We start from the raw sequence: 19,458 nt of genomic DNA, 5'->3' as shown, positions 1-19,458 counted from the left end.
TAGGCCTTGCTACCATTTGGAATATCTCATCTTTTAGTTCTCTAGATCTGCAATAATCTTGATATTTTTTAAGGAAAGTAGTTTTCATTTAGTCCCAATCATTGATGGTGTCTCCACCTAGTCCCATAAACCAATGTAGGGCTGCTCCCTTTAAAGTGGAGGGAAACAACTTTAGTTTCTGGGGGTCGGTGGTGTAATCATAACCCCTACATAGGACATCGAATTCAAATAGGAATGCATCTGGATCTTCTGAAGTGAACCCATGAAAGGTGGGAATGTTTTGTAGTGGGATAGATTTCATGGGGGAGTTGATAGCTATGTCAACAAAAGGATACTGTAGTGTAGAGGTCTAGGGTGGTTGTGGATTATTGGCCATTTGGTCAAAGATATGCCAGTATCCTTCTAGGATCTCTTGAGCTGGAGAGTTGTTCCTAGGATGTCCAGAAGAGGCGGGAATGATCTTAACAACACTCCCTTTATCTGGGACATTGGGAGTCCTCTGCTCGATTACCACCTCAGAAGATCTTGGTTCTGCTGGTTTAACCTCATATTTACCTATTTCTCCTTCTCCTTCATGGAGGTTGGAAGAATTCCCTTCTTGTGAGGGAATTGATCATGGATTTTCAATATCTTGCAAACATTGTTCAATCCCTTCAGTTTTACTGTGAACCTCAGCGTAGGCTACAGATGGTGATCCTGTGGCCTGAAGGGAGACAGTAGGATGTCCAGAAGCAACGGTTCGGGGTCCTACTGATGGCTGAGACTCAGATTTCTTTATGATTTCATCGATAAAATTTAATCATCCAAGGGTCACCAATCCCTTAGATTTTCAAGTTTGGGATGTGGGATTATATCATTTTCTGGTCTTTTCTTCTTAGTCATTCATGAAAAAATTCAAACGTTTATTTCTACCTTAAATTCCTAGCAATTCTGCTGGAAAGCAGGCGGGGAGCAGGCATTCTACTTGCTTCGTACGCAGGTTCTTACCTTTCATTTTTAATACCCAGTTCTCCTTCAATAGACAAACATCAAACACCTACTTCACTTCTCTGCAATTGTGCTGAAAAGCGGGTGGGGGAGCAAGCACTTTACTTGCTCGTTAATTAGGTTCTTACCTCCCGTTTTCAATACCAAATTCTTTCCCAGCAGCAATTATCAGATATACATCACTTCTTGTAAAATGGCGAAACTCTCCCCAGCAACAGCGCCAAAATGTTGGGTGCTAAAAGGTGTCTTTTAAAACTCCTAATTGCCTCACATTAATTATCAACCCGGGCAAGTCCTTTTATTCCAAGAGTGTACATAGTATGTGTGAGATATGAATCCAGAGAGTAATGCTTTTTAAAATGAAATATAAAACTTTGATACAAGAGTAAACAAATGCATTATAAAACTCAAACTGTAACTATTAATGAAAATATTACATCTAAGCATCAAGACTTAGTCCTCAACTGAAATCGTAATCAAATCTCAAACAGGCAATTAAATTGACAATAGCATCAATTGAGAGCATAGTAGCATTAACCAATCTCTTCTAGCTGATTCTATCTAAATCACACTCAATCTTAATTAAGAAATTCAAATGGAAATGATGTCAACCAAGAGTTCAGTAGTATTAACCATCTCTTTCAGCTAATTCTATAATAACCACACTCTTATCATGATCAACAAGATTCAATGCTTTAACTAATAATCAATTTAATCTACAATAAGCATAAATGGAATCAAATGACAAAGTTGTGAATCACATAAGGAAAGTAAACTAAATTCAATACAAGAAATCGGCAAATAGCAAACAAGATAAACTCACAGATAATGGAAAAACATCAAACCAACCAAACTTGCATGAATTAGAAAGATATAACACAAAGGATATCAGTTTGATCCACTAGAGGCCAGGACCTTAGCCACCAACGAATACTACTAAGCTACTTCAGAGAATATGAATGAATAGCAACGTAAGTTATGTATTAACCATTGAACTCAATCCTCATTACAATATGGTCATGTTCCTCAAAAGCACCAGTCTGTAAATTAAAATTACAATTTGAAATAAACAGAGATACATCCCCTTTCCTCCTACAGTTTTCACTTTTATAGTTAAAAAGGGTAAAAGATAAATGTGATCCCTTAGGATCGGGAGATCTTGAGGGATTCACAACTAAATGTTATCTTCTGACTTTCTTCTTATTTAGCGTTGATCCTCCTGATTCGTTCTCCGGCCTTACCACAACCGACGTGCCTCATTCCTCCTTTGTTGGTTTACATTGTTCCATCTCTATGGAACAACAACTGTTCCTTTTGTCGTTTTTCTGCATAAAAAGGACTAAGAGTTAGTTACGGTGGATGAATCTTAATCGAGAGTAGTTCATTTGTTTCTTATCATAATCCATCAATATGTTAGCGTATCAAGGTACGAAAGAGATAAGAAAAGAGGAAAAAGGAAATGTAGTTGAGAGTAAATACATACCCATTGCATAACTCAACAAGGGGCAGCGCCCCCGAAGTTAAAAAAAGATGTAAATTTTCCTTGTAAAATGTTGTAATTTTGTAGTCAATCTGGGTTGTTCATTAGGTAGAAATTATGTTTAATTTAGGGTTTTTTTCCCTAGAAGGCAACCCCTTGCTATATATGAGGGAATTGTATTGTGTCTATGTAGATGTGTATTCTAAGTGAGAAAGAGAGAGGAGATTATGTGAGAGAGAAGAGGGAATTACATTGGATCTATTATAGATTGTATCTCTTCAGTTTGCTAGATAATATAAAAGGAAGGACTGGCTATTTCTCCATGGACGTAGCCCGAATTGTGTGAACCACATATATCTGTGTCTCTCTTGTTTTATGTGTTTTCTGTGTTTATATTTCTATAATATATTTTATGTGTTCCATTTCTCTATAATATATAATTTTCTTTATTGAGAGGGAGTGTTGAAAATGCCAACACAAAAATTTTGATTTAATTTTCCATTGAATTAAATTAGGAGAAAATTGTAATTCCACATCACAAGACAACAATAATGTGTTAACTAAGTTAATTTCACTTAGTTGGCTCAGTTAATTCGAGTTGGGGGATTAAATTGAGTTGTGTATAGTGATTCCTAAATCTTAGGAGCCTAGGGTGAGTTTAATTTGAGTTGTAATAATTTAATTTAGGTAAACTGAGTTAATGTTAGTTAAACTAGTTCCAACTGTTGAAGGAACTAGTAGGAGGTCTAGCAGTCGGGTGCATTTTTAGTGTTCAACTAGTTAATTGATAAATCAGCCATAGTTAACTCATGCATGCAAGAAATTTGAGTTACCCAGTTGAGATTGGAGTTCAAGGGAAGGAGTTCAAAGGCAGTGTACTATTAGTTGTATAATTTTCCAAGTTGTACAAGTGGTGCATGCAGTCAGAGAAAAGCATATAGGGATTGCGCAGTTCTGGATGAGGAATTTCCTATTTAATAGGGGGATAATTCCTTGAGAAAAAACACAAGGAAATAAGGACTTGGGAAGGCTTGGATTTTGTTACGTATTGACCATATATTTTCTAGGAAGCAAAGAGATAGATTATACTTGTGTAGAGATTGTTCAGGCTTGAACAAGCATTCTATTTCTTCTATTTTTTCTGATCTAATGCAATACATATAGGAAGGTGTTTTGAGAAGCAATATTTCCCCTTAGATTAGTCTCTAAGCATATGTTATTGATTCTTGTATGATGTTTATGCTGTGATTTATCAATCAATTACATTTTCCCCTTATCAATTAAGTAGATTCAAGTCTTTTATTTTAGCATATTACATAGGCAATTTGAATCTACAAGGAATTTCTACATGTGAAAAATTCTAGTTCCAAAATGAATCTGCTTTAGTTCTTCAATCTTTCCATATGCCACCTTAAGGCTCTTCAACTCATAAATTCCAATCCACAAAGGCAAGTCAGGCCAAGGATCCTTTTTCCTCCAATGAAGTTTCAAAAATAGGCCATTATTTAGCTCATATGCTAATTCTTGCAAGACTACCTTCTTGGTTACGTATCTTAGCATGACATGAGGAGTTTTCTGACATCTGAAGAATCTAATATATGTGTCGTTTGATGCAACAAACCAATATGTGATGTCACATAGTTACTCCTTCACTTGGTCAGTCATGCAAGGAGGATCAACTTCAAATATCAGTTAATAAAGTATGGCAAAGAAATGTTCTTCTAGTTGATCATATACCCCTCGAAAAATCATCTTTGATAGAACTTTGCAATGGCAATAAAAAAATAGGTTATCTCGCGGGGTCCAGTTCAAATGTGTCCTAGTGAAATCACACCTAGCACAAATCCCATGTAATAAAAAGATAGCAAGTAAAATTGTGGTGATTTCTTTTACAATTAAGTTGTTTTGGCATGCTCAACATGGTTCTTCAATTCATGAGAAAGGATATATGCCCAATTAAAGAACTTCCCTATGGTGATAACCATGTTGAGCAGAAACTTCTAATTATCCTCAAAGGTCTCTACATTCTTCCACCCACACAATCTACAGAACATATCAATGAGGTAATGGTAGACCTTTCTTAATATTCTTGTCATATAAATGGCACTTGGTCTATGGCAGAATTTGGTGGGATCTTGGAACCAAGACTTAATGATTTTCTTTGTGTTTAGGCTTGCCCATGTTGTATAAAATTGAGTGTTTGCATACTAATTTGGATTTACCATAGTATAGTAATAATGCATGTCGTGAGGATGGTAAGTTGCGATCTCACTTTCACTTTCATTGCACAAGAAAAAAATTGTGTTATCCATGTGTGATATGATCTATTAAATGGCCTCTTCACATGGCATCACCAGAAATATGGATGGAATCCTATGTAAATTGGATTGTTTGATGTTGATATATATTTCCTTTTCTTTCAAGTCCTCAGGGAATGTTTCTTCCAGGAAAATATCCTTGATATATTTCCATGAATCCTCAAATTATTTATCAATAAAGCATTGTGTATATGAGAGAATAGGCACTGTAGGATTAACAATCTCTACTGCTTCCTTGGTACTTGCTTTTGAGGTTTCCTTTGAGACTACTCAATGGGTAGTGGGAGGCATGGTTCCAACAGATGATAAAAGAGTGATATAACTTTTACTTGGAACACCTTCATGTGGAGATACACTCATGGAAACCAATAATTAGTTTCAAATAATTCCCTATTTAATTCATGCAAAATCATTTAAATGGCAGTGACGGAGGGCAAATTATGTCTAGCGTAGAACAAAATATTACTGAATATGTGACAGGGTGCTCACAAGCCATTGGGAGGGAAAACTACATCAAGGAAAAGGAGGGTGCATGACCAAGAAATAGTGATTAGTTTTGGCCTCCTTGGGGCTTATGATTGCACAATGTTCTCAAGAGAAAGAGAGAGAAAGGCTAAAGGTAAAGGGTGCATGCTCAGGGCATTAGGAGGGCTCATTGGAGCTTAAGGGTGTGTTATGCACTCAAGGATACCAATGTGGGTGACAGGCACACAATTAGTGGCCAAGGGGTTAAGCTTGGTGCTTGCTTGTGTGTTTTTCAATCAAGGAAGCTAGGGAAGCCACAAGGCGCATGCTCAGTAATCATCAAGTCGAGATTGTTACTTATTATTGTGTCATGCACTCTAAGAGATAAGACTTATTTCTAGGTGAATTTTTTTTAAGGGGAGGAGCTCGTGCTTCTTGGATTCCACCCAGTATTGTCTAGGAAAATCCTCTTTGTGGACAAAGACGATCCCTCTAGCCCAATGAGTAGGACTAACAACCTATGTGACAATCTACAAAGACACTTTCCTAAATTACAATCAAAATGAGTGAAGAGGAATATGACCTACCTCATTCTGATGCTATAACATACTCCTTTGTTGAAGACCTCGAATCACCTGCGCCTCAATCTCAGTTCTACTACTCACGGCATTTGGATACCTTCACAAGAGATCAAAAGAACAACAAAGCATACAAGTACAAATAGCATAATCGAAAGTAATCCACTTAATAGATCAAGGAGCATTAAGATAAATGATGCATTAAAACAAACATTTATGGAAAGTGAACCAACAGTTATATATATTAATAGAATAAAGGAGGAAGCATACAACCAAGCCTTGATGTCAATAATCTCTCCTTGAGTGAATGTCCAAGTCCAAGCTCAAGCTCTCCAAGAACCCATTCTCCAAGTCAAATGAGTAGCATCTAGGTGCTATCTCATCATAAGGGTGCAAATAGCCAAATTCCAACCATTTGGGAATGTGAGAGGATGAATATATAGGCAAGGAAAGGGAGTTAGGATCTCTCCAAAGATAGGAGAAGTCCCTCATCTCAAGGAGGTATCTCATAGGGATAAGATCAAAGGGAAATATTGGGACAATTTGACCACATCTAGACCGAAAAACCTTCATCTCGTCATTCTAGAAGCCTCTAGATAACGAAGCTTCTTGTCGTCTTTGGGAAAACTTTCCTTTTAGCGATTAGCATGGGTATCTAAGAAAAAAGTGCCCTGGCATTGCAAGGCTAGTATAGTGCAACTAGCGATGAGCATGAGTTTCCATTGTCAAGGTCGTGCTAGTCCTGAAATTAGGGTTTTAGAGCTTGCTTATTCAGGGAAGGCTCAAGGCATGTTTTCATCATTGTTTCAAGGAGTATATAAGTTTCATATAAGGATGCGTACACTGCATGATTACCAAGTTACGGGAACTTCATGGTATTACACAGGGAACTGCAGGAGGCATGACAAAATCTTGCGTGACAGATGCCCCTAAAGCATGAAGGAAGAAGAGGGAGTGATGGATGAGATGCTTTATGATCTTTTCCAAGGATGAGAACAAACTTTGTCTGGAGACCTACAAATCAAGGACGCATATACATATACATATATGATATCAAAACATGAATTCCATGGTATGGACGCAGCCATCCGAATAGAAAGGGCTATGTGGAAAGATCCGTGGTATGGGTACAACCATACAAATGAAAAGGATCATCTCTAAATATAAGATCCAATGCATGGATTCAACCATCTGATATAGAAGAACCATCATCATAAATATAAAGTCCCATGGTATGGTCACAACCATCCGTATAGGAGAAACATGTGTACAATCATGAACAATACATAACTCCATGCAGCCTGAGTCATATCAGACAAAACTCAAGGTCTTGTGATTCATCCCAACCCAATCAAAGTACAAATTTTAACATGTGAATGAATGTGTCAAAGTCGAAAATGCTAGAAAACCACCTGATTATTAGCCAATGATGCGAATTGTTAATAGGCACGAGAGAAACCGCCAACAATGATGATGGTCCTCAAGGTACAACCATACAATTAGTGAATATGAAAATGAATCTGAATTCGAACACTCATGGAATCATCTGATCGAAGGCCAATGATGAAAACTTGTCATCAAATGTGAAGAAATTTTTGCATTAAGGCATGCAAGCTCTAAGGTACTAAAAGGGAGTCTCTAAGTCACCTTCCTAGATAATGAGCTAAAGTAGACAGGAAGTGACTCGTTGAAAGAGGGCCATGATGATTCCCCCATCATCGACATGAAAGAAGGAATAAAGTGAAATGAATGAGTATGATCCAAGACTGTAGCAAAGGGTCAGACAATGTATAGGTAATAAACTACACATAGGATTTCTCTTGAACATATCAACGACACCACTCCCGAGTGTGCCATCATTTGACTCAACATAGGACCATGGGTCATGATCACGAAGTAGCATAGTCAAATGAGAGGAAAAATGGATCACCCAAACCCGGAAATACAAGTGACTGAGAGAGGATATCCCAAACCCGACACGTGATGCAGAGGAGTGTCATGTTTAAGACCAAAATACTGCCTATACAAGAGATGTTTCACTTTCATTTTTCCCCACTATTTCAAGTGAGTACCTCTTTATTTTTACACAAGCTTGAAGAGGATACCATATGCTTGTTGTATAAGTTCACCCTTCAGATGAATCCATCCTAGTAATTTTTACAAGTCCTAGGAAGGAGAAACTCGGGCTCGTCATGCTGACAAGTCTTTCGTCGTTTAATTTTTACGAGTCCAACAGAAGAGTAACTTTGTCTCTTTTTAATATTTAGAGAGTTTGAAAAATAGATGAGAAAGAAAACTCCATCAGATCCCTTTTCGTAATTTGTCTCTCGAACCCGAAAAGGTAGAAAACAATATCCGAGAGAACCTTTTGACCATGTCGACCAAGGTGTTCCTTTTTTGTAAATAGTCAATCCCAGCCTGAAAAATGGGTAAATATATACTGAGACGATGTCAAATCATTTAATTTAATGAGTTCTAAAAGACAAGTACTCGGTAATCTTTTCATATTTTTGGAGTTTGAAAAGGCTAAAAGGGGACTCCACCTAGAGGAATGAGTGGTATAAAAGGATAGAAACTAGTTCCGGTGATGATGGAACTACTAAAAACATGTAAAGGTCAAGAGACTGGCTAATAATACCACTCATTGCAAATGTTCCTCAGGCAAGGGTAAAAACACCAAGTGAAAGAATATGATCGGCTAAAGAGATGGTGATGATGGAATGAAAAGACTAAGGCTCATCTGGAACAAATCGGCTGATAAAAATGGAAATCATGAGATGTAAAGCGGGAATGGTTTCATTTTTACACAAGCTTGAAACATAGGAAACTATGCTTTCCTATACTTGAAGATGGTTTCATTTTTCATAAGCTTGAAACATGAGAAAAAACTATGCTTGGATTTGGTTTCATTTTTACACAAGCTTGAAACGGAAACAAACTATGCTTGGGTTTGGTTTCATTTTTACACAAGCTTGAAATAAAGATAAAATATGCTTGAGATAAGTTTGCATTCCCCTAGCATAATGACTCAATTTGAAGTACATGTCCCCCAATATTCATTTCATTCGCCTAAGTAGACTACTAGTTACTAACAGGTGGATGGAATGAAGGTTTACTAACAAGATCAAGTGAAAGACTCGATTGGGATTTTACGAGATATAATCAAAGACTCAAATTAGAAGGGGATTTGTTTCATTTTTTAACGAGCTTAACACAGGAAAAGAACCATGCTCATGACACCTTGTTTTATTTTTATCGAGCTTGACACACGAACATAACTTTGCTCATGGGGACCTATTTCATTTTTTAACGAGGTTGACATAGTAAAAGAACTATCCTCATGGCCCTTGTTTCATTTTTTAACGAGCTTGACACAAGACAAGGAACTCTGATCCAACACCTTGGATCACAGACCAAAAGAGAACATGGCTTCCAAGAGGTTCTCATAAGATGGGAGAAGAACACTATGGAAGGGATACATGTTCAGGGATCCAAAGGAACAATAAAGCTCCAATGCCCCTAGTACATGGCATACTACATCACCTACTCGATCATTAGTATGTGTGGGAAATGAACAAGTGGCCATGTAATTAACCTGTGGCGGGGGTTATACTGCTTTCATATAAGAACCATTTAGGGATGATGGTTGATTGGGAGTGTTACACTAAAAAATGTCACCATGACTATTTATAGTTAGTATGGCTCTATCAACAGTCATGCTATCCTCCTGGGCAAGTCTTATGCCTCTGCTCTCCATGTCAAACTCCAAAAAGAGAGAAAGTCTTTATAAATGTATTTATCTCTGGGTACGCAGGTTCTCTCAACCTTACCTGTGGATACGCACCTAATGTTCACAAAAGCTGCATACTTGTATGCTCTGTATGTAAAGGGGCAGGTGCGTACCCCTGTAAAGGTCAAAATGCGCAAGTTTCATCTTTAAAAAGTTACTTGTGGTCATTTCTAGAGCATTCTAGAAGGTTGTTTGACGTGTATTGAGCGCCTCCAGATGGTTCATGTACCCCTACCAAAGAGGAACTTATCCCATCAATAAGGGAGCTATCCCATCCAAAGAGGGGATTATCCCATTGATGGTGGACCTGAATAACTTCCTCTAGACCACTATAAATACAGGCATTGGGCCAGAAGGAAGGGAGGTTGGAAGCTAAACATTTCTAAGGGTAGATGCTGCTGGAATTAAGACTCCCATTTAGAAGCTTGTGAGGAGAGATTGCCATCTTTGCTTGTTCTATTTGGAAGTGGGTGAGATTTGTCAAAGTAAAGGAGAACTCTTGATGGACCCTGGGAGGGACTTGCACAACACCAAGGCTCAGGTTGTAATTGTTCCTCTTGTTTCCTATTAATGCAAATGAGTCCATTCTTCTCAATAACTTGTTATTTATGAGTTGTTTCATGTACTCCTTGGTCTATGTGTTAAATATGTTTTATTTTATGAGATTATCAAGTGCTATTTAATCGTTTGATTGTTAGTGAATGCAGGTTTCGAAGTGAAGGAGGAGCTCATCCGGATCAGCGAGGCTGGACTACTGCAACAGCGTTGGATTACAGGTAGGATCTAAATACTTGATTTCTTATATAGTAAATGCATGTTTAGAGAAGGATTGCTCTTATTTGTCTTGTTTGTCACTAGAGAGTCTTAGGCTCCTAGGGAGGTTGGTTGTGTCCGCAATATCGACTCTTTCCGCCTGACAAAATGGCGACTCCGCTGGGGACTCCATTGATGTGAAAGTCTTTTCCTTTGTATGCAACTTTGATCTGAGAAAAGTCATTTATTTTCTAGTTTTTGGCTCTGTGACTTTGCATTTGGGTGGGTTAGCTTAGGGTCAGATTGAATTTAGTTTTTCTTGGTTTTTTCATTAGTACGCACCCTCTGAGTATTGCACAGTGCGTACTTGTATGCACTGTTGCTGTGTGCACAGAGCGGGCCCGCACCTGTCTTAACAGGTTGCCTGCGTACCCTGCTTAAAATTAAGAAATTTCCATTTTTTACATTTTTCCTCTTAGATTTTGCTTTTTCTTAGTTTTTACTGCCCAGATCCATTAGTCTCTTGTCAAAGATTTTCACCTGAACTTGTTTCGATAGCATTGAGTGTTTTAGTGGATTTCATAGAAGTTTAAGCCTTAGGGTTTGATTTTTGAGTAGGTCCTGTAGTGACTTTGGCGGTAGAAGTTGTCGAGCCTTAGATCTCTCTGGTTTTGTCAGCCTTCTTAGAAGTCGGACCTGTCATAAAGTCTACCTGTGAGAGCAACTTACCTTTGAGTGGTCTCTTTGGCAAATTTCGAAATGCTTGTTGATTGAGTATTGAATTCCATTTTACAAAAAGAACAAAAAGATTTGAGTTTTGTTTTGACTCGTCTTCTGATTCTGCATTAGCTGGTCCTTGGCTTGATTGTGGTCAAGTAAAACAACCTAGAATCATCTTTGTAGGCTTTTGCCTCGTTAGGTTTGCTTAGAGTAAATTTCTTTTTGATTTGCTTGTGAGTCAAGTTTTTCATAGATTTTATAGCTTTTGAGATTGATTTTCATTAAAATAGATTTATATGCTTTATTAAATAAGAGAAAATACAAAAACATCTCCTTTGAAAAGTTTTGTTTCAAGTAGCTTTGAGGGGTTTTGAAAGAAAAAGAGTTTTTCGTGCACGTAAGGAGTGGTCATGTTTGTATGCTTGGAAAGATAAAGAGAATTGTTTCTTTGATTGTCTTTACTAAGAAAGTTGTTTTCTATAAAATTTGCATTTCTCAACTCTCTTAGTTAGGAATTTCATTGAAAGAGAAAAATAACGTAAATCATCTTAGGTGCATCTTTGTAGTGGTTTGAGTCGAGTCTACACACCATTGGTTTCATTTCCGCTACCTTTTGTCTTTAAGAAAAACCATAAAATTAACGCTTAAAGTAAAATCAACGTAGTAACTTTTATTTACTAGGGCTCTGAAACACCAATTTAGATCAGGCTAGTGTCTTGGAGTAGGAGAGTAATTAACTCTCCAAGACAACAAAACCAAACAAGTAGCTTATCTTGTGATAGAATAAATCCAATTGTCTCATTTGTACTCTGGGAAAGATCCTCTTAAAGGAGAAGCACGAGCTCGTGTCCGAACCGGTGAGGGGATCAATCCTCCCTCGTTGGGAACGACGCCAGACACGCACGTATTACAAACGGTAAACCTCGGATTAACCATTGTCGAGGAGCCAGGGGTCACTTGTCGGTAAACCTTGGATTATTGTCAAGGAACCGACAAGGGGATTGAGCTTGATACTCTGCCCTTGCGTGCTGTCGGAGTGTAGACTGTTCCCCCAGGTGCATTTGTTGCGGTTGGTAACCTTAGTGACCATTATCTTTAGGATTCTACCGAGGTGACGGTGGAGGGAAGATCCCACTGTACCTGGAGCAGACGTCGGCTAGACTCACTTGGATTTTCCGGGGGGTTCACTTCACTCGAGACGGTTAAAGTGGAGGAACTTGTGCCGGTCTATTCATTAAGTAGGTTGCCGGGGTAACTGTTCCACCCGCCACTTCTGTACTGAATCCGGCGATGTTGGGTTTCATCTCCAACTAGCGTTTTCGGTCTGGAAGGCTACTGTTTGTGCTTGGTTTGATGCCCTAGATTCTTTAGGCGTGTGATTCAAATTTGTTTGGTTCTTTAGAGACTTTAGGTGGTTTGATTTGAGTTTTTACTTTGTTTTCGTGTGTAGTAGTTAAAAATTTTTAGCTGTGGCGGAATTACCGAGACAGTCCCGTAGACTTCGGGGCCAGTCTCCTGAAGTTGTTTCTGTGGCCGAATTGTTGAGGAGATCCCGTAGACTTCGGGTTGAACCTCCTCGAGACGACCCCAGTAATCTAGAAGGTTTTAAGGTACTTGTAACTCCTCCTAGTGGCAGTAGAGTAGGTTCACCTGAAGAAGGAGAATCTTCCTTGGTAGTCCATCCAGATTATCAAAGTCTAGAGACAGGTTATAATCCCGAAGCTGTTACAGTTTCTGAGCTTGTTGGTAGTTTTTCATCTACTAGTGATACAGGCGAAGAACCTGAAATATCTGAACCTGTTACTCCGACTTCTAGTGTTCCAGATTCACCAAGAGTAGAACGAGTTATCACCGAAAATCTTCCTACTGGTCTGATTGCTATCGAAGAACTTGCTCCAGAGGAAGAAATAGGCGTCTCTAACCTTGAAGATCAACTTACTATTGAGCTCAGGGAGCGTGAATCTATCTTTTACAGTCCTCCTAGAAGTACTACTTGGTACCTTTCGTTAACCAATTATTTAGACAACTCAAGGGTAGGTTTTTCTACACCTCGTACTCCTTTTCCACCTGGAGGTATTTATACTCCTGTAAATATGTCTAGTCAGTCGTCCGTGTTTACTCAAACTCCTGAATCTTTCTTACACGGTGGTCCTTCTGTTCCCACCGGGTATCAATCACTTTCTGGTACCTTTGCGGGGGCATCTCCTCAACCCGTTGATCATGGGTTATTAGCTGGAAACAATGGTAATATACCATTGGGTGTAGGGGACATTTACATGATGTCAGGTTCAGTTCCCGTTTCTCAACCTCAAGGTGGCCAATTACCACCTGGGGGGCAGCCTCAATTAACCCCTGGGGGGCAACCTCAAGGTACACAAATTGTGTCTGGGGGGAAACCTCAAGGTTAGTATGTACCTATGGTGCAATACATGCCTCAAGGTCAACCCCAGCCTCAATATGTACCCCAGGGTCAACCTCAGTATCAATATTTACCTCAAGGGTATCAACCCCAAGGGTATCAACCTCAAGGTCAAGGTCAATCCCAGTATCTGTATTTACCTCAAGGTTATCAACCTCAAGGTCAATACTCGAGTCAAGGTTATCAACCACCTCAAGGTCAGTCATATGTTCAAGGTATGGGAACTGCACCTTTCAATTATCAATCCGATCCTCAATCCGGTTATGGATCTCAGTATCCTCAACCTGTTACGGGTCAATACCCCGGAATGATAGTGTGGGATCCATCACAGGGTCAACAGGTGTTGCAGCCAAGTATACAGTTGGTACCTCAAGCTGGACAACCCGTAGTTTCTGGTCCACCCCAGCAACCGCAACCTGTCCAGTCAAATGTTCAAACTTCTGTAACTTCGGTAGTTACTCAGCCGCCAATTGCACCTAGTACTCCATCTCAAATGGCTGCTGCAACTACCGCTACATCTGCTGCACTTACTTCTGGAGTATTGAAAGCTCTGGTTTCTACTGTCTCTGTAACCACTCCTCAGACATCTTTACCGTTGTCTGGATCTACGATTCAAACCACGGTCCAGATGCCTACAGGTCAGCCTGGTATAAGTACGGTTGTCACTACTCAACCTCAATTTGTTCAACAACCATACCAGTGACAGTACCAACATGGGCAAGTTGTCCAACAGCCGGTTTACCAGTATCAACCGTATCCTGGGTACACTTATCAACAACCTCAACAACCCCAGTACGGTCTGGTTAATCCTGGTTTTCCAGGAGGATATAATATCCCTAATGCGACTCCTGTTCCTAGTTATCCTGGATATCCTCCTCCTGGGACTGGTCTTGTGACCCAGAGTTTTAGAGATCCTAACCGGCAATTACCGTTTATCGCAACTTTGGATTTACCAGACTTGACGCGCCTAACGAACGATCCAATTCAATATCTTCCGTTCTGGCCGCCAATGCCAAATAAGTTGCCCAGTAATATACCCAAGTTCGAAGGTAAGTCTGGAGAGGATCCATCCAATCATGTGATGACTTACCACCTCTGGTGTGCTTCAAATTCTATCTCGGATGATTCGATCCGCTTACGTCTTTTCCAGCGTACACTCATTGGTCTCGCGGCCAAGTGGTACATTGAGTTACCACGGGCCTCTTTTTACAATTTTAGCCAGTTAGCTACCTCGTTCTTAACTCACTTTCAGTTGCCGGTCAGATACGATAACAGCACGGAGTTATTAACTTCACTAAAACAATCAACGTCTACGTATATTTCTGATCACATTCATGAGTGGAGACATCAAAGAAGGTTAGTGAAATTTTTTATTCCGGACCAAATCTTAGCTGAATGGTTTGTTAAATCATTATTACCGAAGATTACTGAAGATGTAGATAAGGCCGGAGTAGTTACTGAGGAGCAAGTCATTGCTCAGGCGCAGTACCTTGACTTAGTTTATACTCAGTCGGGTACGTTACACGAGAAGATTCCAGATCTTCCAAAATCAAATCAAATCGCTGCTGCTCCTTCGGGATCTCATGCTGCTGATGGTATGATTGGCATCGTGAACACAAAGAGCAAGAAGAAATCTTCCAAGAATTCTACTACTCCTATAATCACTTTGCCTGATTCCCCGACAGGAGAGTCTTCTCCTGAACTTTCCGCCGATATTCACGCTGTAGAGTCATCTACAGCCAAATCAAAAAATGGTGGAAAGAAGAAAGGAAAGAAGAAGGCTAAAGCAGACAAAGCTCCGAAGGAGAAAATGGAAAAGTCGGAAACCAATGACGAAAAGCGCAAACCTCGATATCCTTGTCTTATTTGTGAAGAGGATCATTTTACAAGAGATTGCCCTCATCAGGCCGAGGTTGTGAAAATAGTCAAAGGTTCTCCCACTCCTGCTGTGTTAAAAGATCCATTTCCAAAGCAGGAAAGTAAGATGATAGGTTCTTCCTCGACTGCCAGTGAAGAACCCATTTTGATGATGTCTCATGTGAGGATTGCGACTCGATCGCAAGATTATGGTAGTAAGAATCCTGTTGATGGTAAAGAAGCAGAATCTTCTCATTCTAATCCATCAACCTCAGCTCCTGGTTCCGATCCACTACAGATCGAACAACCTAACCCGGAGTTAGTAATCAAACCGCCCGCCAAGGGTGTACTTTGAAGGTCTGCTTTCAATCCACATGCGAGAGCAGCCCAGAATGAGCTTACAAGCCAGCTTGGTTTGCGCCACGATAGCTCTAATCCTTATTACCCGCAAGCCAACGGTTTGGTTGAGTCTATCAACAAAGTTCTGGTTATCATGATCCGACAAACCATTGGTATTCATCGGTCGAATTGGCACAACATGTTATTTTCAGCGCTATGGGCATACCGAACCTCAGTGAAAACTTCAACAGGGTTCACTCCTTTCCAGCTAGTTTATGGCTTGGAAGCTGTGTTACCCATTGAATGCGAAATCCCATCACTTCAAATGGCTGTCGAATTACTCCCAGCTACTTCCGAAGAGGAGAAACGTTTATTATACTTAGCTCAGTTAGATGAGACTCGACGTGACGCTGCATTGGCAATCGAGACTCACGCGAAGCGAATGAAAGCTCAGTATGATAGAAATGTGACCCCTCGAAGTTTTTCGGAGGGAGACCTAGTGCTATTATATGATCAAGCTAACGATAAGCTAGGTGCTGGAAAATTCGTTCCTATGTGGCATGGACCCTACATTGTAAAGCGAAAGCTAGCAAAAGGGGCCTATGAGCTGGTAGATTTTGATGGGGACTCTTTGGGTAAACCCAGAAATGGACTTTACCTTAAGAGGTATTATGCTTAAATGATGGGTATGGAGAATGTTAGTTAGGTTAGGTTTTCTTTCTAGCTAGTATGTTTGTTAGTTTAGATAGTGTGCTTAGCTTAGAAAGTGTGTTTTTCGTCGTTATTCTGGCTTATCTTGGTTTTACTCTTGATATTGCAGATGTCGACGCCTCTCCAAACATACATTGGATTTGCTGATGGTGCTTGTCGTAGTACATGGAATATCTCTTCCGTAGCTTGGGTTATCTATTCGCCCTCTGACGAGTTAGTTTCTATGCATGGGGTAAGCCTCGGTCAAACGACGAACAACATTGTAGAATACAGTGCAGTGGTTGAATTATTATCTAAATCTATTTCATTTGGAATTCGACGTTTGATAGTGAGGTTAGATTCTGAACTTGTTGTATTACAGCTTAATAGAGTATATGCCATTAGAAATCCTGTGTTATTAAGGTTGTTTTTGAGAGTGCGTCTCTTGGAACGTGAATTTGATTACATTGAATATCATCATATTCCAAGGTCTTTAAATACATTAGCAGATGCAATTGCTTCTCGAATGTTGGACAAACATTTACGATAATCATGCAAGTAAATTTAAAAACATTTCATCACATATGTTAAACAAAATGAGCCGGTAATAATGATATATATATAGATAGGAGTGTGTCAAAAAATATACATCGTCTTCGATCATAGGTTGAAAAACACCTTATGATCGGCAAAAATGATAAGTACAAAAAACAAAAAATGTCATATGTGTCTACAAAAGTGACTAGCCAATCACTGGTGGTGCTCTCTATACGAGACCACTGCCCGCGCTACCCTACACAAGAACCTCCTAAAAGGTCCTGGGACTGCGACCACATAGCGCTGAAGTCGAATAGGAATATCATCTATGGTGGTCTCTGGTATATCTGCCGTCAGACGCTCTAGATCCTGTTCCAGCTCAGCTAAGGTCTCTGCGGCCGCATCCTGTGGGACTGGTGCTGGTACAGCTGGTACTCTCCTCTCAAAAGCCCGGAGGTTGGCTGGACGCCGTGGACCTACATCTGCATTTTGAAAATTTGTGCTGTCAGTTTGAGGCGATATAAAAACAAAAAAATATATATATAATTTGAAAACTTGTGAAAAGTGAAATACCTCTGTCTTCCCACTGTTCTCCCTGTGGAAGAACCATGTCCGGATCATTTCGAAAATCCATTCCGGCATAAGGAAAGTCCTGAATAGCAAAGACCTGGCTCTCTAGCCAGTGAAAGTAACCATCAGGAAATCGAACAACTGCTGCGCCCTCATCAGGATGTCGGGCCATTACAGCAACCCATCTCGTCAACTTAGGCTCCCGAGGCGCCCCAACTGGAACTGTAAGATGCTGGGGGACCAGCATTGGAACTCTCTCTAGGGCAAAGCTTACAACTATAGGCCCATATCCAAAGGTCTTCAGTTGTCCTCTCTTTGCCCTAGTTAGTTGGCCCTTCAAATTAGCCAACACAGCATCACACCAGTTGAAAATGGTGCCATGGAAACAGTCTATAGCCATCCGCATTTGGGACCCGGTGGCTTGGTGCAAAGTGGCCGCGCCGCAAAGTCTGGTAACAGTAAAGGCTATCACCATAAGTTCAGGTCGGGATATGTACTTGATTTCTATCCCCTTCTCATGGTTTTGGTTGTTGCACCACTCTAGTCGGAGACTAGCAAGGGATTGGCCACCCGGCCTAGTCCCGAATAGAGAAAGTTGCTCGCCCCTGTTAGGCAAGCCAGTGAGAAAATATATGTCGTAGGGCTCTATCTCGAGCTGGTGCTCTCCGATGTAGAAACATTGCTCCTGAATGTTCCACCTTTCGACCAGCCACTCAAGAAAAGGCACTTGGCCCCTCATGCCAGGTATGGCCCAGTATTTATACAGTCTGCATGCTTTTAATGCATCAATGGAAGGTTGATGACCTATCGCGGCCAAATCAACATCCTCGTGCTCTCTTTCACGCCAATCAAGCATGGTGTGCTCCCTGCACATCATAAAACATCAGTGAGAATCCATAAAATTTAAAAATTTTGGTCTATTTTGGAGGGCCAAGGGTTTCAATTTGTGTTTTACGGGGTACGCACCCCGGCCTTTAGGGACAGAGCGCCCGGACGCAGGTTCCCTTAAGGCCGGGTGCGTACACCCCGTAATTTTCCCATTGGGAAAATATCGGGGTACGCAGGTCAACAGTGCATGACCTGCGTACCTCGAAGGGCGCATTTTGAAACCCCAATGCCCCCAAAAAATCAAATAAAAGCTTAAAACTGAATTCTAAACGGATGGAAAACAAGAGAGGGGTGTTGTAGAATACCTGGTGAAACGACGTTCGATTCTGACGGTCGGATTCTCCGCAATCTCCACGGGAAGTTTCTTGTCAAAAGCCCTTTTCTCAACCTCAACAGTAAAATGGTAAAATTGACATGGTAAGAAGTCTTTTTATAGGTTTTTTGGATAAATAAATGCTAGATTTGTTTATTTTTCACCATGAAAGGACATTTTCGATGAATTTTTGCCCATCTTAAACAGGTATGAGTAATGTGTTGTTTCTGTGCAGGACAAAGGGACTTTGGGGTAAATGATCATTTTTCACGTCAGAGTCATCTTTTAAGCTCTTTTCTGACTCCTAAAATATGAAAAGATCGCCGAGCGTTTCTTTTACACTCGTTAAAACGGAATTAAAAGACGGTCCCCTTATAGCTCTTTTCTGACCGTAAAATCAGGAAAAGATTGCCGGGTTTTTGTCGTTTCAAACTCGATACGGAAATAAAACGACGTGTCCTTGATCGCTTTTTACTTTTCAGGTCAGAGACACTAATCATGAAAGTACTCCTTGGTCGCAAGATCAAGCGGTTCTCCCAGGTATTATTTTATACTTTTTCGGGCTTGGGGGACACAAATTTACAAAAAAGTTCAACCTGGAGTCTTCTTAAGTTTTTCAGACTCTCTAAAATTGAAAAACGCCGAGTTTCTCCTATACTGGGCTCGTTAAAATTTCACAGTAAAGGACCTGTTCAATTACAAACAGGAACGAACCACTCCTTCCTAGGGTTCGAATGAAAACTAGGTTGGACTC

The sequence above is a fragment of the Pinus tabuliformis genome, chromosome 8 (assembly GCF_031772625.1).
Source record: "Pinus tabuliformis cultivar Carrire ecotype Pingquan chromosome 8, CPIR1, whole genome shotgun sequence".
Lineage (NCBI taxonomy): Eukaryota > Viridiplantae > Streptophyta > Pinopsida > Pinales > Pinaceae > Pinus > Pinus tabuliformis.
Note: the sequence above shows the minus strand (reverse complement) of the source record.